The sequence below is a fragment of the Hyla sarda genome, unplaced genomic scaffold (genome assembly GCF_029499605.1).
Source record: "Hyla sarda isolate aHylSar1 unplaced genomic scaffold, aHylSar1.hap1 scaffold_2005, whole genome shotgun sequence".
Classification (NCBI taxonomy): Eukaryota; Metazoa; Chordata; class Amphibia; order Anura; family Hylidae; genus Hyla; species Hyla sarda.
Genome location: NW_026608666.1, coordinates 1 through 18,875, shown reverse-complemented (window position 1 = coordinate 18,875; position 18,875 = coordinate 1). Strand labels below are relative to the sequence as shown.

The following is an 18,875-nucleotide window of genomic DNA, read 5'->3' as shown; positions in this document are numbered from 1 at the left end:
ATGGGGTGCAGGCATGTCCTCTATGCTTACAGCTTCCCGTGGGTGTTGGTTTGATACCGTTTGGGGACAGCCAAGGAGGCATCTGCAGGCAACAAAGGTAGGTGTGTGCTTGTGTGTGTGTTTCCTATGCAGATCCTAAGCCCAGTGTCACATGCAAGTAGGAGGAGTAAGAAGGGTTCCTGGCAAATCCGGGTTATGGATTGCATTTAAAAAGGCCCCGTGGGAGTGCAATGGGCCCCTGTCTTGCTGCTTAGCAATAATGGTATGGGTTTAGGTTCTGCTGTGTGTACTGGTGGTTGACTGCCCCCCAGCCCAGAGTGTGCATGGAAAATTGTCTGGCAGCCTCCCTGACAGCAAGCAGTGATAGTGCCCATGAAGGGGACCTTGTTGGGCCCGCCCCTTTCACGGTTATCGCTTCTCGGCCTTTTGGCTAAGATCAAGTGTAGTATCTGTTCTTATCAGTTTTCATGCTGGTGGGGATGGGTGCTGCATGGAGGATGCAGGTGTACCAGGGCTTTCCGGGGCTGGTTCTGAGGAATCAGCTCGACGGCTGCCCCGATGTGACCTGTTCCCTCCGGGTCTCGCCATGAGGCTGAGAGGGTCTAGAGCCGAGGTACTTTTGTGCCTCGGGGAGTGGTGACCCCGAGGTGCCGAAACTCACTGGGAGAATAGACTCACTGGGTTGAAGCACGGGCACCATAATCTCTTCACCTTGTGGCACTCACCTCTTGATTCCCGGCCTTCTGGCTAGGATCAGAGAAATTTTTATAGATCCGGCCGGATGTCCGGGCAGTATATCTGCACACATTCACTTATTTATTTCTTTTTTGTCTCACTGTGTCACTTTTTGCGTGTTGTGTGTTCACAGGATTTGTCAGGATGCGGTAGCCCTTCTGGGTGTCCCTCCTGGCGGTCTAGGGGAGGTGTGTGTGGCCATTAGGTTCCGCACCTCCCTGCAAAAACCCCGGGTACTCCTGCTTTGGCAGGGTACCTACCGTAATCGGCTCTGCGGGCAGATACCTTGGCTAGCGCCAAGGGGGATGCCGGGAGCATTTGTGGTCCCCTAGTAGCTTCGGCGAAAAGGGACATCGAACCTGGAACCTCGCAGGTACCTTTTGGTCCGGAGGCGAAGGGTAAGGTTTGTTGGGGGGCCTCTCTCCTATCGGAGAAGGGCTTGCGATAGACCGCATCCTTTGTGCACGTTTTTTTAGTGTAACACGTTTGCACTTTTTCTTGCACTTTGGGTGAATCGAAAGCACGTTCCTCGGCTTTAGATAAAAAAAAAAAAAAAAAAATCTGTTCTTATCAGTTTAATATCTGATACGTCCCCTATCTGGGGACCATATATTAAATGGATTTTTGAGAACGGGGGCCGATTTCGAAGCTTGCTTCCGTCGCCCTATGCATTGACCCGATATGGCAGTATCTTCGGGTACAGTGCACCACCCCCTTACAGGGTTAAAAAGAAAGATTCCTACTTTCATTGCTACCTGCTTGCTGGCTAGCCAGCTAGCCAGCCCTGTGGGCCTTGCTGCTGCTGCTGCTGCTGCTGCTGCAGCCAAAAAACAAAAGGTGGTGCTGCTGCTGCTTCTGCTGCTTCTGCTTGTGTCTGGCCGCTGTTGGAGCGTCCAGGCACAGGACTTCTGCTGCTGCTGACTAAATGGCCTCCTTAATTGGATCATTTGAGTAGCCAGCACACCTGTGCAGGTAGGGCATGACATGATAGGCAGCTGCCTTGATAGCGGGTGGGTGCTGAATGTTCCTAATTGACAAAATAAGATTAATGCTTATGAAGAAATATAAAATCTCATCCCTTCCCCAATATCGCGCCACACCCCTACCCCTTAATTCCCTGGTTGAACTTGATGGACATATGTCTTTTTTCGACCGTACTAACTATGTAACTATGTAACATAACATGGGGGGGTCTCCTGGCTGTTCACACAGGTGTGTCATTGCTGTACATTGACCATGCATTGCTTCTGTGGTATTGCAAAGGCAAAGACAAATGCTTCCAGCCATCCATTGCACTAATGGATTGGTCATCAGCTGGCTGTCTATGTCCCGCATCAATATAGACCAAAGTACAGAGGGTTAGGCTATGCTATAGTGCACCTACCTGATGCATCAGAAGGTGCGAGGCCCTTGCTAAATTCTGTGCACAGACTTTGAGATCTATGCTTTAGACTGTATCTAAACCTGCTCCAACATGGACTGACATTCTGGCCTACTTTCAGCCGATGCGACTTGTCTGTCGCTGAACAGTCGCTTTTTATGTATTCAGCACCTATGTATAATGTTGTAAAAATGCTCTAGAAGCTAAAGTCGCAGAAATGTCACACATATTTGGCCTGCAACTTTCTGTGCGACAAATTCAGACAGGAAAAATCAGTATAAATCCTTAGAAAATTATCCCCCAGTGTCTCCATCTGCTGGCGGTATTGAATAAGCATTGCTGCACTGATGGGGTATGCATTAGACGAAAAAAAAGAAGAAAAAGAAGAATAATACGCCCAGAAAAGAGGCGAAAAGGAGAAAAACGTAAAAAAACGTGAAAAAAAAGTAAGAAGAAGAGAAGGGAAAAAAAGGTGGAAATGGGTTTAAAAGTGATTTCGGCGGAGAATATATATATATATATATATATATATATATATATATATATATATACGCGCACACACACACATATATATAAACGTATTCTCCGTTGAGATATTGCAGCCGCTGCTGTGTCCAGGCCCAGGAGCCTTAGCACTGTGCTGTGATGTCACTCAATACCACTGACATCACTAGGTGTAAACAACATCTCTCCTTTGCTGTGTATGTGACTATGGAGCTGTTTGGTGATGTCGTCTATTATGGCCTTCATAGAAGCAACAGGAGATTGTTGCATCCATCTAGAACCCTCAGAACTACAGTGCTATGATGTCACTCACTTCCACAGGCCTTGCAGAGTGTAAACAACAACAACCCAGCTTTGTTGTGTATGTAACCATAGGGATTGTGATGTCACCTAGAACCTTCACAGCAGCGACAGCTTTATGAGGAGCATCAGCACTGCTCTGCCTGAGCAGAACCATCACCGCCATAGGTTGTCAAATAACCCGGATTTAACCCACACAGGTAAGTCCAATGGGGTGCAGGCATGTCCTCTATGCTTACAGCTTCCCGTGGGTGTTGGTTTGATACCGTTTGGGGACAGCCAAGGAGGCATCTGCAGGCAACAAAGGTAGGTGTGTGCTTGTGTGTGTGTTTCCTATGCAGATCCTAAGCCCAGTGTCACATGCAAGTAGGAGGAGTAAGAAGGGTCTCTGGCAAATCCGGGTTATGGATTGCATTTAAAAAGGCCCCGTGGGAGTGCAATGGGCCCCTGTCTTGCTGCTTAGCAATAATGGTATGGGTTTAGGTTCTGCTGTGTGTACTGGTGGTTGACTGCCCCCCAGCCCAGAGTGTGCATGGAAAATTGTCTGGCAGCCTCCCTGACAGCAAGCAGTGATAGTGCCCATGAAGGGGACCTTGTTGGGCCCGCCCCTTTCACGGTTATCGCTTCTCGGCCTTTTGGCTAAGATCAAGTGTAGTATCTGTTCTTATCAGTTTAATATCTGATACGTCCCCTATCTGGGGACCATATATTAAATGGATTTTTGAGAACGGGGGCCGATTTCGAAGCTTGCTTCCGTCGCCCTATGCATTGACCCGATATGGCAGTATCTTCGGGTACAGTGCACCACCCCCTTACAGGGTTAAAAAGAAAGATTCCTACTTTCATTGCTACCTGCTTGCTGGCTAGCCAGCTAGCCAGCCCTGTGGGCCTTGCTGCTGCTGCTGCTGCTGCTGCTGCTGCAGCCAAAAAACAAAAGGTGGTGCTGCTGCTGCTTCTGCTGCTTCTGCTTGTGTCTGGCCGCTGTTGGAGCGTCCAGGCACAGGACTTCTGCTGCTGCTGACTAAATGGCCTCCTTAATTGGATCATTTGAGTAGCCAGCACACCTGTGCAGGTAGGGCATGACATGATAGGCAGCTGCCTTGATAGCGGGTGGGTGCTGAATGTTCCTAATTGACAAAATAAGATTAATGCTTATGAAGAAATATAAAATCTCATCCCTTCCCCAATATCGCGCCACACCCCTACCCCTTAATTCCCTGGTTGAACTTGATGGACATATGTCTTTTTTCGACCGTACTAACTATGTAACTATGTAACATAACATGGGGGGGTCTCCTGGCTGTTCACACAGGTGTGTCATTGCTGTACATTGACCATGCATTGCTTCTGTGGTATTGCAAAGGCAAAGACAAATGCTTCCAGCCATCCATTGCACTAATGGATTGGTCATCAGCTGGCTGTCTATGTCCCGCATCAATATAGACCAAAGTACAGAGGGTTAGGCTATGCTATAGTGCACCTACCTGATGCATCAGAAGGTGCGAGGCCCTTGCTAAATTCTGTGCACAGACTTTGAGATCTATGCTTTAGACTGTATCTAAACCTGCTCCAACATGGACTGACATTCTGGCCTACTTTCAGCCGATGCGACTTGTCTGTCGCTGAACAGTCGCTTTTTATGTATTCAGCACCTATGTATAATGTTGTAAAAATGCTCTAGAAGCTAAAGTCGCAGAAATGTCACACATATTTGGCCTGCAACTTTCTGTGCGACAAATTCAGACAGGAAAAATCAGTATAAATCCTTAGAAAATTATCCCCCAGTGTCTCCATCTGCTGGCGGTATTGAATAAGCATTGCTGCACTGATGGGGTATGCATTAGACGAAAAAAAAGAAGAAAAAGAAGAATAATACGCCCAGAAAAGAGGCGAAAAGGAGAAAAACGTAAAAAAACGTGAAAAAAAAGTAAGAGGAAGAGAAGGGAAAAAAAGGTGGAAATGGGTTTAAAAGTGATTTCGGCTGAGAAATATATATATATATATATATATATATATATATATATATATATATATATACGCGCACACACACACATATATATAAACGTATTCTCCGTTGAGATATTGCAGCCGCTGCTGTGTCCAGGCCCAGGAGCCTTAGCACTGTGCTGTGATGTCACTCAATACCACTGACATCACTAGGTGTAAACAACATCTCTCCTTTGCTGTGTATGTGACTATGGAGCTGTTTGGTGATGTCGTCTATTATGGCCTTCATAGAAGCAACAGGAGATTGTTGCATCCATCTAGAACCCTCAGAACTACAGTGCTATGATGTCACTCACTTCCACAGGCCTTGCAGAGTGTAAACAACAACAACCCAGCTTTGTTGTGTATGTAACCATAGGGATTGTGATGTCACCTAGAACCTTCACAGCAGCGACAGCTTTATGAGGAGCATCAGCACTGCTCTGCCTGAGCAGAACCATCACCGCCATAGGTTGTCAAATAACCCGGATTTAACCCACACAGGTAAGTCCAATGGGGTGCAGGCATGTCCTCTATGCTTACAGCTTCCCGTGGGTGTTGGTTTGATACCGTTTGGGGACAGCCAAGGAGGCATCTGCAGGCAACAAAGGTAGGTGTGTGCTTGTGTGTGTGTTTCCTATGCAGATCCTAAGCCCAGTGTCACATGCAAGTAGGAGGAGTAAGAAGGGTTCCTGGCAAATCCGGGTTATGGATTGCATTTAAAAAGGCCCCGTGGGAGTGCAATGGGCCCCTGTCTTGCTGCTTAGCAATAATGGTATGGGTTTAGGTTCTGCTGTGTGTACTGGTGGTTGACTGCCCCCCAGCCCAGAGTGTGCATGGAAAATTGTCTGGCAGCCTCCCTGACAGCAAGCAGTGATAGTGCCCATGAAGGGGACCTTGTTGGGCCCGCCCCTTTCACGGTTATCGCTTCTCGGCCTTTTGGCTAAGATCAAGTGTAGTATCTGTTCTTATCAGTTTTCATGCTGGTGGGGATGGGTGCTGCATGGAGGATGCAGGTGTACCAGGGCTTTCCGGGGCTGGTTCTGAGGAATCAGCTCGACGGCTGCCCCGATGTGACCTGTTCCCTCCGGGTCTCGCCATGAGGCTGAGAGGGTCTTGAGCCGAGGTACTTTTGTGCCTCGGGGAGTGGTGACCCCGAGGTGCCGAAACTCACTGGGAGGATAGACTCACTGAGTTGAAGCACGGGCACCATAATCTCTTCACCTTGTGGCACTCACCTCTTGATTCCCGGCCTTCTGGCTAGGATCAGAGAAATTTTTATAGATCCGGCCGGATGTCCGGGCAGTATATCTGCACACATTCACTTATTTATTTCTTTTTTTGTCTCACTGTGTCACTTTTTGCGTGTTGTGTGTTCACAGGATTTGTCAGGATGCGGTAGCCCTTCTGGGTGTCCCTCCTGGCGGTCTAGGGGAGGTGTGTGTGGCCATTAGGTTCCGCACCTCCCTGCAAACACCCCGGGTACTCCTGCTTTGGCAGGGTACCTACCGTAATCGGCTCTGCGGGCAGATACCTTGGCTAACGCCAAGGGGGATGCCGGGAGCATTTGTGGTCCCCTAGTAGCTTCGGCGAAAAGGGACATCGAACCTGGAACCTCGCAGGTACCTTTTGGTCCGGAGGCGAAGGGTAAGGTTTGTTGGGGGGCCTCTCTCCTATCGGAGAAGGGCTTGCGATAGACCGCATCCTTTGTGCACGTTTTTTTAGTGTAACACGTTTGCACTTTTTCTTGCACTTTGGGTGAATCGAAAGCACGTTCCTCGGCTTTAGATAAAAAAAAAAAAAAAAATCTGTTCTTATCAGTTTAATATCTGATACGTCCCCTATCTGGGGACCATATATTAAATGGATTTTTGAGAACGGGGGCCGATTTCGAAGCTTGCTTCCGTCGCCCTATGCATTGACCCGATATGGCAGTATCTTCGGGTACAGTGCACCACCCCCTTACAGGGTTAAAAAGAAAGATTCCTACTTTCATTGCTACCTGCTTGCTGGCTAGCCAGCTAGCCAGCCCTGTGGGCCTTGCTGCTGCTGCTGCTGCTGCTGCTGCAGCCAAAAAACAAAAGGTGGTGCTGCTGCTGCTTCTGCTGCTTCTGCTTGTGTCTGGCCGCTGTTGGAGCGTCCAGGCACAGGACTTCTGCTGCTGCTGACTAAATGGCCTCCTTAATTGGATCATTTGAGTAGCCAGCACACCTGTGCAGGTAGGGCATGACATGATAGGCAGCTGCCTTGATAGCGGGTGGGTGCTGAATGTTCCTAATTGACAAAATAAGATTAATGCTTATGAAGAAATATAAAATCTCATCCCTTCCCCAATATCGCGCCACACCCCTACCCCTTAATTCCCTGGTTGAACTTGATGGACATATGTCTTTTTTCGACCGTACTAACTATGTAACTATGTAACATAACATGGGGGGGTCTCCTGGCTGTTCACACAGGTGTGTCATTGCTGTACATTGACCATGCATTGCTTCTGTGGTATTGCAAAGGCAAAGACAAATGCTTCCAGCCATCCATTGCACTAATGGATTGGTCATCAGCTGGCTGTCTATGTCCCGCATCAATATAGACCAAAGTACAGAGGGTTAGGCTATGCTATAGTGCACCTACCTGATGCATCAGAAGGTGCGAGGCCCTTGCTAAATTCTGTGCACAGACTTTGAGATCTATGCTTTAGACTGTATCTAAACCTGCTCCAACATGGACTGACATTCTGGCCTACTTTCAGCCGATGCGACTTGTCTGTCGCTGAACAGTCGCTTTTTATGTATTCAGCACCTATGTATAATGTTGTAAAAATGCTCTAGAAGCTAAAGTCGCAGAAATGTCACACATATTTGGCCTGCAACTTTCTGTGCGACAAATTCAGACAGGAAAAATCAGTATAAATCCTTAGAAAATTATCCCCCAGTGTCTCCATCTGCTGGCGGTATTGAATAAGCATTGCTGCACTGATGGGGTATGCATTAGACGAAAAAAAAGAAGAAAAAGAAGAATAATACGCCCAGAAAAGAGGCGAAAAGGAGAAAAACGTAAAAAAACGTGAAAAAAAAGTAAGAGGAAGAGAAGGGAAAAAAAGGTGGAAATGGGTTTAAAAGTGATTTCGGCGGAGAAATATATATATATATATATATATATATATATATATATATATATACGCGCACACACACACATATATATAAACGTATTCTCCGTTGAGATATTGCAGCCGCTGCTGTGTCCAGGCCCAGGAGCCTTAGCACTGTGCTGTGATGTCACTCAATACCACTGACATCACTAGGTGTAAACAACATCTCTCCTTTGCTGTGTATGTGACTATGGAGCTGTTTGGTGATGTCGTCTATTATGGCCTTCATAGAAGCAACAGGAGATTGTTGCATCCATCTAGAACCCTCAGAACTACAGTGCTATGATGTCACTCACTTCCACAGGCCTTGCAGAGTGTAAACAACAACAACCCAGCTTTGTTGTGTATGTAACCATAGGGATTGTGATGTCACCTAGAACCTTCACAGCAGCGACAGCTTTATGAGGAGCATCAGCACTGCTCTGCCTGAGCAGAACCATCACCGCCATAGGTTGTCAAATAACCCGGATTTAACCCACACAGGTAAGTCCAATGGGGTGCAGGCATGTCCTCTATGCTTACAGCTTCCCGTGGGTGTTGGTTTGATACCGTTTGGGGACAGCCAAGGAGGCATCTGCAGGCAACAAAGGTAGGTGTGTGCTTGTGTGTGTGTTTCCTATGCAGATCCTAAGCCCAGTGTCACATGCAAGTAGGAGGAGTAAGAAGGGTTCCTGGCAAATCCGGGTTATGGATTGCATTTAAAAAGGCCCCGTGGGAGTGCAATGGGCCCCTGTCTTGCTGCTTAGCAATAATGGTATGGGTTTAGGTTCTGCTGTGTGTACTGGTGGTTGACTGCCCCCCAGCCCAGAGTGTGCATGGAAAATTGTCTGGCAGCCTCCCTGACAGCAAGCAGTGATAGTGCCCATGAAGGGGACCTTGTTGGGCCCGCCCCTTTCACGGTTATCGCTTCTCGGCCTTTTGGCTAAGATCAAGTGTAGTATCTGTTCTTATCAGTTTAATATCTGATACGTCCCCTATCTGGGGACCATATATTAATTGGATTTTTGAGAACGGGGGCCGATTTCGAAGCTTGCTTCCGTCGCCCTATGCATTGACCCGATATGGCAGTATCTTCGGGTACAGTGCACCACCCCCTTACAGGGTTAAAAAGAAAGATTCCTACTTTCATTGCTACCTGCTTGCTGGCTAGCCAGCTAGCCAGCCCTGTGGGCCTTGCTGCTGCTGCTGCTGCTGCTGCAGCCAAAAAACAAAAGGTGGTGCTGCTGCTGCTTCTGCTGCTTCTGCTTGTGTCTGGCCGCTGTTGGAGCGTCCAGGCACAGGACTTCTGCTGCTGCTGACTAAATGGCCTCCTTAATTGGATCATTTGAGTAGCCAGCACACCTGTGCAGGTAGGGCATGACATGATAGGCAGCTGCCTTGATAGCGGGTGGGTGCTGAATGTTCCTAATTGACAAAATAAGATTAATGCTTATGAAGAAATATAAAATCTCATCCCTTCCCCAATATCGCGCCACACCCCTACCCCTTAATTCCCTGGTTGAACTTGATGGACATATGTCTTTTTTCGACCGTACTAACTATGTAACTATGTAACATAACATGGGGGGGTCTCCTGGCTGTTCACACAGGTGTGTCATTGCTGTACATTGACCATGCATTGCTTCTGTGGTATTGCAAAGGCAAAGACAAATGCTTCCAGCCATCCATTGCACTAATGGATTGGTCATCAGCTGGCTGTCTATGTCCCGCATCAATATAGACCAAAGTACAGAGGGTTAGGCTATGCTATAGTGCACCTACCTGATGCATCAGAAGGTGCGAGGCCCTTGCTAAATTCTGTGCACAGACTTTGAGATCTATGCTTTAGACTGTATCTAAACCTGCTCCAACATGGACTGACATTCTGGCCTACTTTCAGCCGATGCGACTTGTCTGTCGCTGAACAGTCGCTTTTTATGTATTCAGCACCTATGTATAATGTTGTAAAAATGCTCTAGAAGCTAAAGTCGCAGAAATGTCACACATATTTGGCCTGCAACTTTCTGTGCGACAAATTCAGACAGGAAAAATCAGTATAAATCCTTAGAAAATTATCCCCCAGTGTCTCCATCTGCTGGCGGTATTGAATAAGCATTGCTGCACTGATGGGGTATGCATTAGACGAAAAAAAAGAAGAAAAAGAAGAATAATACGCCCAGAAAAGAGGCGAAAAGGAGAAAAACGTAAAAAAACGTGAAAAAAAAGTAAGAGGAAGAGAAGGGAAAAAAAGGTGGAAATGGGTTTAAAAGTGATTTCGGCGGAGAAATATATATATATATATATATATATATATATATATATATATATATATATATATATACGCGCACACACACACATATATATAAACGTATTCTCCGTTGAGATATTGCAGCCGCTGCTGTGTCCAGGCCCAGGAGCCTTAGCACTGTGCTGTGATGTCACTCAATACCACTGACATCACTAGGTGTAAACAACATCTCTCCTTTGCTGTGTATGTGACTATGGAGCTGTTTGGTGATGTCGTCTATTATGGCCTTCATAGAAGCAACAGGAGATTGTTGCATCCATCTAGAACCCTCAGAACTACAGTGCTATGATGTCACTCACTTCCACAGGCCTTGCAGAGTGTAAACAACAACAACCCAGCTTTGTTGTGTATGTAACCATAGGGATTGTGATGTCACCTAGAACCTTCACAGCAGCGACAGCTTTATGAGGAGCATCAGCACTGCTCTGCCTGAGCAGAACCATCACCGCCATAGGTTGTCAAATAACCCGGATTTAACCCACACAGGTAAGTCCAATGGGGTGCAGGCATGTCCTCTATGCTTACAGCTTCCCGTGGGTGTTGGTTTGATACCGTTTGGGGACAGCCAAGGAGGCATCTGCAGGCAACAAAGGTAGGTGTGTGCTTGTGTGTGTGTTTCCTATGCAGATCCTAAGCCCAGTGTCACATGCAAGTAGGAGGAGTAAGAAGGGTTCCTGGCAAATCCGGGTTATGGATTGCATTTAAAAAGGCCCCGTGGGAGTGCAATGGGCCCCTGTCTTGCTGCTTAGCAATAATGGTATGGGTTTAGGTTCTGCTGTGTGTACTGGTGGTTGACTGCCCCCCAGCCCAGAGTGTGCATGGAAAATTGTCTGGCAGCCTCCCTGACAGCAAGCAGTGATAGTGCCCATGAAGGGGACCTTGTTGGGCCCGCCCCTTTCACGGTTATCGCTTCTCGGCCTTTTGGCTAAGATCAAGTGTAGTATCTGTTCTTATCAGTTTAATATCTGATACGTCCCCTATCTGGGGACCATATATTAAATGGATTTTTGAGAACGGGGGCCGATTTCGAAGCTTGCTTCCGTCGCCCTATGCATTGACCCGATATGGCAGTATCTTCGGGTACAGTGCACCACCCCCTTACAGGGTTAAAAAGAAAGATTCCTACTTTCATTGCTACCTGCTTGCTGGCTAGCCAGCTAGCCAGCCCTGTGGGCCTTGCTGCTGCTGCTGCTGCTGCTGCAGCCAAAAAACAAAAGGTGGTGCTGCTGCTGCTTCTGCTGCTTCTGCTTGTGTCTGGCCGCTGTTGGAGCGTCCAGGCACAGGACTTCTGCTGCTGCTGACTAAATGGCCTCCTTAATTGGATCATTTGAGTAGCCAGCACACCTGTGCAGGTAGGGCATGACATGATAGGCAGCTGCCTTGATAGCGGGTGGGTGCTGAATGTTCCTAATTGACAAAATAAGATTAATGCTTATGAAGAAATATAAAATCTCATCCCTTCCCCAATATCGCGCCACACCCCTACCCCTTAATTCCCTGGTTGAACTTGATGGACATATGTCTTTTTTCGACCGTACTAACTATGTAACTATGTAACATAACATGGGGGGGTCTCCTGGCTGTTCACACAGGTGTGTCATTGCTGTACATTGACCATGCATTGCTTCTGTGGTATTGCAAAGGCAAAGACAAATGCTTCCAGCCATCCATTGCACTAATGGATTGGTCATCAGCTGGCTGTCTATGTCCCGCATCAATATAGACCAAAGTACAGAGGGTTAGGCTATGCTATAGTGCACCTACCTGATGCATCAGAAGGTGCGAGGCCCTTGCTAAATTCTGTGCACAGACTTTGAGATCTATGCTTTAGACTGTATCTAAACCTGCTCCAACATGGACTGACATTCTGGCCTACTTTCAGCCGATGCGACTTGTCTGTCGCTGAACAGTCGCTTTTTATGTATTCAGCACCTATGTATAATGTTGTAAAAATGCTCTAGAAGCTAAAGTCGCAGAAATGTCACACATATTTGGCCTGCAACTTTCTGTGCGACAAATTCAGACAGGAAAAATCAGTATAAATCCTTAGAAAATTATCCCCCAGTGTCTCCATCTGCTGGCGGTATTGAATAAGCATTGCTGCACTGATGGGGTATGCATTAGACGAAAAAAAAGAAGAAAAAGAAGAATAATACGCCCAGAAAAGAGGCGAAAAGGAGAAAAACGTAAAAAAACGTGAAAAAAAAGTAAGAGGAAGAGAAGGGAAAAAAAGGTGGAAATGGGTTTAAAAGTGATTTCGGCGGAGAAATATATATATATATATATATATATATATATATATATATATATATATACGCGCACACACACACATATATATAAACGTATTCTCCGTTGAGATATTGCAGCCGCTGCTGTGTCCAGGCCCAGGAGCCTTAGCACTGTGCTGTGATGTCACTCAATACCACTGACATCACTAGGTGTAAACAACATCTCTCCTTTGCTGTGTATGTGACTATGGAGCTGTTTGGTGATGTTGTCTATTATGGCCTTCATAGAAGCAACAGGAGATTGTTGCATCCATCTAGAACCCTCAGAACTACAGTGCTATGATGTCACTCACTTCCACAGGCCTTGCAGAGTGTAAACAACAACAACCCAGCTTTGTTGTGTATGTAACCATAGGGATTGTGATGTCACCTAGAACCTTCACAGCAGCGACAGCTTTATGAGGAGCATCAGCACTGCTCTGCCTGAGCAGAACCATCACCGCCATAGGTTGTCAAATAACCCGGATTTAACCCACACAGGTAAGTCCAATGGGGTGCAGGCATGTCCTCTATGCTTACAGCTTCCCGTGGGTGTTGGTTTGATACCGTTTGGGGACAGCCAAGGAGGCATCTGCAGGCAACAAAGGTAGGTGTGTGCTTGTGTGTGTGTTTCCTATGCAGATCCTAAGCCCAGTGTCACATGCAAGTAGGAGGAGTAAGAAGGGTTCCTGGCAAATCCGGGTTATGGATTGCATTTAAAAAGGCCCCGTGGGAGTGCAATGGGCCCCTGTCTTGCTGCTTAGCAATAATGGTATGGGTTTAGGTTCTGCTGTGTGTACTGGTGGTTGACTGCCCCCCAGCCCAGAGTGTGCATGGAAAATTGTCTGGCAGCCTCCCTGACAGCAAGCAGTGATAGTGCCCATGAAGGGGACCTTGTTGGGCCCGCCCCTTTCACGGTTATCGCTTCTCGGCCTTTTGGCTAAGATCAAGTGTAGTATCTGTTCTTATCAGTTTAATATCTGATACGTCCCCTATCTGGGGACCATATATTAAATGGATTTTTGAGAACGGGGGCCGATTTCGAAGCTTGCTTCCGTCGCCCTATGCATTGACCCGATATGGCAGTATCTTCGGGTACAGTGCACCACCCCCTTACAGGGTTAAAAAGAAAGATTCCTACTTTCATTGCTACCTGCTTGCTGGCTAGCCAGCTAGCCAGCCCTGTGGGCCTTGCTGCTGCTGCTGCTGCTGCTGCAGCCAAAAAACAAAAGGTGGTGCTGCTGCTGCTGCTTCTGCTTGTGTCTGGCCGCTGTTGGAGCGTCCAGGCACAGGACTTCTGCTGCTGCTGACTAAATGGCCTCCTTAATTGGATCATTTGAGTAGCCAGCACACCTGTGCAGGTAGGGCATGACATGATAGGCAGCTGCCTTGATAGCGGGTGGGTGCTGAATGTTCCTAATTGACAAAATAAGATTAATGCTTATGAAGAAATATAAAATCTCATCCCTTCCCCAATATCGCGCCACACCCCTACCCCTTAATTCCCTGGTTGAACTTGATGGACATATGTCTTTTTTCGACCGTACTAACTATGTAACTATGTAACATAACATGGGGGGGTCTCCTGGCTGTTCACACAGGTGTGTCATTGCTGTACATTGACCATGCATTGCTTCTGTGGTATTGCAAAGGCAAAGACAAATGCTTCCAGCCATCCATTGCACTAATGGATTGGTCATCAGCTGGCTGTCTATGTCCCGCATCAATATAGACCAAAGTACAGAGGGTTAGGCTATGCTATAGTGCACCTACCTGATGCATCAGAAGGTGCGAGGCCCTTGCTAAATTCTGTGCACAGACTTTGAGATCTATGCTTTAGACTGTATCTAAACCTGCTCCAACATGGACTGACATTCTGGCCTACTTTCAGCCGATGCGACTTGTCTGTCGCTGAACAGTCGCTTTTTATGTATTCAGCACCTATGTATAATGTTGTAAAAATGCTCTAGAAGCTAAAGTCGCAGAAATGTCACACATATTTGGCCTGCAACTTTCTGTGCGACAAATTCAGACAGGAAAAATCAGTATAAATCCTTAGAAAATTATCCCCCAGTGTCTCCATCTGCTGGCGGTATTGAATAAGCATTGCTGCACTGATGGGGTATGCATTAGACGAAAAAAAAGAAGAAAAAGAAGAATAATACGCCCAGAAAAGAGGCGAAAAGGAGAAAAACGTAAAAAAACGTGAAAAAAAAGTAAGAGGAAGAGAAGGGAAAAAAAAGGTGGAAATGGGTTTAAAAGTGATTTCGGCGGAGAAATATATATATATATATATATATATATATATATATATATATATACGCGCACACACACACATATATATAAACGTATTCTCCGTTGAGATATTGCAGCCGCTGCTGTGTCCAGGCCCAGGAGCCTTAGCACTGTGCTGTGATGTCACTCAATACCACTGACATCACTAGGTGTAAACAACATCTCTCCTTTGCTGTGTATGTGACTATGGAGCTGTTTGGTGATGTCGTCTATTATGGCCTTCATAGAAGCAACAGGAGATTGTTGCATCCATCTAGAACCCTCAGAACTACAGTGCTATGATGTCACTCACTTCCACAGGCCTTGCAGAGTGTAAACAACAACAACCCAGCTTTGTTGTGTATGTAACCATAGGGATTGTGATGTCACCTAGAACCTTCACAGCAGCGACAGCTTTATGAGGAGCATCAGCACTGCTCTGCCTGAGCAGAACCATCACCGCCATAGGTTGTCAAATAACCCGGATTTAACCCACACAGGTAAGTCCAATGGGGTGCAGGCATGTCCTCTATGCTTACAGCTTCCCGTGGGTGTTGGTTTGATACCGTTTGGGGACAGCCAAGGAGGCATCTGCAGGCAACAAAGGTAGGTGTGTGCTTGTGTGTGTGTTTCCTATGCAGATCCTAAGCCCAGTGTCACATGCAAGTAGGAGGAGTAAGAAGGGTTCCTGGCAAATCCGGGTTATGGATTGCATTTAAAAAGGCCCCGTGGGAGTGCAATGGGCCCCTGTCTTGCTGCTTAGCAATAATGGTATGGGTTTAGGTTCTGCTGTGTGTACTGGTGGTTGACTGCCCCCCAGCCCAGAGTGTGCATGGAAAATTGTCTGGCAGCCTCCCTGACAGCAAGCAGTGATAGTGCCCATGAAGGGGACCTTGTTGGGCCCGCCCCTTTCACGGTTATCGCTTCTCGGCCTTTTGGCTAAGATCAAGTGTAGTATCTGTTCTTATCAGTTTAATATCTGATACGTCCCCTATCTGGGGACCATATATTAAATGGATTTTTGAGAACGGGGGCCGATTTCGAAGCTTGCTTCCGTCGCCCTATGCATTGACCCGATATGGCAGTATCTTCGGGTACAGTGCACCACCCCCTTACAGGGTTAAAAAGAAAGATTCCTACTTTCATTGCTACCTGCTTGCTGGCTAGCCAGCTAGCCAGCCCTGTGGGCCTTGCTGCTGCTGCTGCTGCTGCTGCTGCAGCCAAAAAACAAAAGGTGGTGCTGCTGCTGCTTCTGCTGCTTCTGCTTGTGTCTGGCCGCTGTTGGAGCGTCCAGGCACAGGACTTCTGCTGCTGCTGACTAAATGGCCTCCTTAATTGGATCATTTGAGTAGCCAGCACACCTGTGCAGGTAGGGCATGACATGATAGGCAGCTGCCTTGATAGCGGGTGGGTGCTGAATGTTCCTAATTGACAAAATAAGATTAATGCTTATGAAGAAATATAAAATCTCATCCCTTCCCCAATATCGCGCCACACCCCTACCCCTTAATTCCCTGGTTGAACTTGATGGACATATGTCTTTTTTCGACCGTACTAACTATGTAACTATGTAACATAACATGGGGGGGTCTCCTGGCTGTTCACACAGGTGTGTCATTGCTGTACATTGACCATGCATTGCTTCTGTGGTATTGCAAAGGCAAAGACAAATGCTTCCAGCCATCCATTGCACTAATGGATTGGTCATCAGCTGGCTGTCTATGTCCCGCATCAATATAGACCAAAGTACAGAGGGTTAGGCTATGCTATAGTGCACCTACCTGATGCATCAGAAGGTGCGAGGCCCTTGCTAAATTCTGTGCACAGACTTTGAGATCTATGCTTTAGACTGTATCTAAACCTGCTCCAACATGGACTGACATTCTGGCCTACTTTCAGCCGATGCGACTTGTCTGTCGCTGAACAGTCGCTTTTTATGTATTCAGCACCTATGTATAATGTTGTAAAAATGCTCTAGAAGCTAAAGTCGCAGAAATGTCACACATATTTGGCCTGCAACTTTCTGTGCGACAAATTCAGACAGGAAAAATCAGTATAAATCCTTAGAAAATTATCCCCCAGTGTCTCCATCTGCTGGCGGTATTGAATAAGCATTGCTGCACTGATGGGGTATGCATTAGACGAAAAAAAAGAAGAAAAAGAAGAATAATACGCCCAGAAAAGAGGCGAAAAGGAGAAAAACGTAAAAAAACGTGAAAAAAAAGTAAGAGGAAGAGAAGGGAAAAAAAGGTGGAAATGGGTTTAAAAGTGATTTCGGCGGAGAAATATATATATATATATATATATATATATATATATATATATATATATATATATACGCGCACACACACACATATATATAAACGTATTCTCCGTTGAGATATTGCAGCCGCTGCTGTGTCCAGGCCCAGGAGCCTTAGCACTGTGCTGTGATGTCACTCAATACCACTGACATCACTAGGTGTAAACAACATCTCTCCTTTGCTGTGTATGTGACTATGGAGCTGTTTGGTGATGTCGTCTATTATGGCCTTCATAGAAGCAACAGGAGATTGTTGCATCCATCTAGAACCCTCAGAACTACAGTGCTATGATGTCACTCACTTCCACAGGCCTTGCAGAGTGTAAACAACAACAACCCAGCTTTGTTGTGTATGTAACCATAGGGATTGTGATGTCACCTAGAACCTTCACAGCAGCGACAGCTTTATGAGGAGCATCAGCACTGCTCTGCCTGAGCAGAACCATCACCGCCATAGGTTGTCAAATAACCCGGATTTAACCCACACAAGTAAGTCCAATGGGGTGCAGGCATGTCCTCTATGCTTACAGCTTCCCGTGGGTGTTGGTTTGATACCGTTTGGGGACAGCCAAGGAGGCATCTGCAGGCAACAAAGGTAGGTGTGTGCTTGTGTGTGTGTTTCCTATGCAGATCCTAAGCCCAGTGTCACATGCAAGTAGGAGGAGTAAGAAGGGTTCCTGGCAAATCCGGGTTATGGATTGCATTTAAAAAGGCCCCGTGGGAGTGCAATGGGCCCCTGTCTTGCTGCTTAGCAATAATGGTATGGGTTTAGGTTCTGCTGTGTGTACTGGTGGTTGACTGCCCCCCAGCCCAGAGTGTGCATGGAAAATTGTCTGGCAGCCTCCCTGACAGCAAGCAGTGATAGTGCCCATGAAGGGGACCTTGTTGGGCCCGCCCCTTTCACGGTTATCGCTTCTCGGCCTTTTGGCTAAGATCAAGTGTAGTATCTGTTTTTATCAGTTTAATATCTGATACGTCCCCTATCTGGGGACCATATATTAAATGGATTTTTGAGAACGGGGGCCGATTTCGAAGCTTGCTTCCGTCGCCCTATGCATTGACCCGATATGGCAGTATCTTCGGGTACAGTGCACCACCCCCTTACAGGGTTAAAAAGAAAGATTCCTACTTTCATTGCTACCTGCTTGCTGGCTAGCCAGCTAGCCAGCCCTGTGGGCCTTGCTGCTGCTGCTGCTGCTGCTGCTGCAGCCAAAAAACAAAAGGTGGTGCTGCTGCTGCTTCTGCTGCTTCTGCTTGTGTCTGGCCGCTGTTGGAGCGTCCAGGCACAGGACTTCTGCTGCTGCTGACTAAATGGCCTCCTTAATTGGATCATTTGAGTAGCCAGCACACCTGTGCAGGTAGGGCATGACATGATAGGCAGCTGCCTTGATAGCGGGTGGGTGCTGAATGTTCCTAATTGACAAAATAAGATTAATGCTTATGAAGAAATATAAAATCTCATCCCTTCCCCAATATCGCGCCACACCCCTACCCCTTAATTCCCTGGTTGAACTTGATGGACATATGTCTTTTTTCGACCGTACTAACTATGTAACTATGTAACATAACATGGGGGGGTCTCCTGGCTGTTCACACAGGTGTGTCATTGCTGTACATTGACCATGCATTGCTTCTGTGGTATTGCAAAGGCAAAGACAAATGCTTCCAGCCATCCATTGCACTAATGGATT

The 18,875-nt window shown here is 46.8% G+C and overlaps 8 non-coding genes and 2 pseudogenes across 8 annotated transcripts; all 10 read left to right on the top strand.

The window, feature by feature from the left end:
• The first annotated feature begins 410 nt into the window (after positions 1-410).
• LOC130317669 (U2 spliceosomal RNA) lies at positions 411-570 on the top strand (annotated as a pseudogene).
• Positions 571-1,263: 693 nt separating this feature from the next.
• LOC130317667 (U2 spliceosomal RNA) lies at positions 1,264-1,448 on the top strand. Its single transcript, XR_008864748.1, has one exon. It is a non-coding gene; the product is annotated as a U2 spliceosomal RNA (small nuclear RNA).
• A 2,091-nt stretch (positions 1,449-3,539) lies between these two features.
• On the top strand, positions 3,540-3,730 carry LOC130317671 (U2 spliceosomal RNA). Its single transcript, XR_008864750.1, has one exon. It is a non-coding gene; the product is annotated as a U2 spliceosomal RNA (small nuclear RNA).
• A 2,099-nt stretch (positions 3,731-5,829) lies between these two features.
• LOC130317668 (U2 spliceosomal RNA) lies at positions 5,830-5,989 on the top strand (annotated as a pseudogene).
• A 694-nt stretch (positions 5,990-6,683) lies between these two features.
• Positions 6,684-6,866, top strand: LOC130317663 (U2 spliceosomal RNA). Its single transcript, XR_008864746.1, has one exon. It is a non-coding gene; the product is annotated as a U2 spliceosomal RNA (small nuclear RNA).
• A 2,090-nt stretch (positions 6,867-8,956) lies between these two features.
• LOC130317658 (U2 spliceosomal RNA) lies at positions 8,957-9,147 on the top strand. Its single transcript, XR_008864741.1, has one exon. It is a non-coding gene; the product is annotated as a U2 spliceosomal RNA (small nuclear RNA).
• Positions 9,148-11,246: 2,099 nt separating this feature from the next.
• LOC130317670 (U2 spliceosomal RNA) lies at positions 11,247-11,437 on the top strand. The gene has a single exon (XR_008864749.1). It is a non-coding gene; the product is annotated as a U2 spliceosomal RNA (small nuclear RNA).
• A 2,091-nt stretch (positions 11,438-13,528) lies between these two features.
• LOC130317660 (U2 spliceosomal RNA) lies at positions 13,529-13,719 on the top strand. Its single transcript, XR_008864743.1, has one exon. It is a non-coding gene; the product is annotated as a U2 spliceosomal RNA (small nuclear RNA).
• Positions 13,720-15,801: 2,082 nt separating this feature from the next.
• Positions 15,802-15,992, top strand: LOC130317648 (U2 spliceosomal RNA). The gene has a single exon (XR_008864732.1). It is a non-coding gene; the product is annotated as a U2 spliceosomal RNA (small nuclear RNA).
• Positions 15,993-18,092: 2,100 nt separating this feature from the next.
• On the top strand, positions 18,093-18,283 carry LOC130317659 (U2 spliceosomal RNA). The gene has a single exon (XR_008864742.1). It is a non-coding gene; the product is annotated as a U2 spliceosomal RNA (small nuclear RNA).
• The last annotated feature ends 592 nt before the right edge of the window (positions 18,284-18,875 follow it).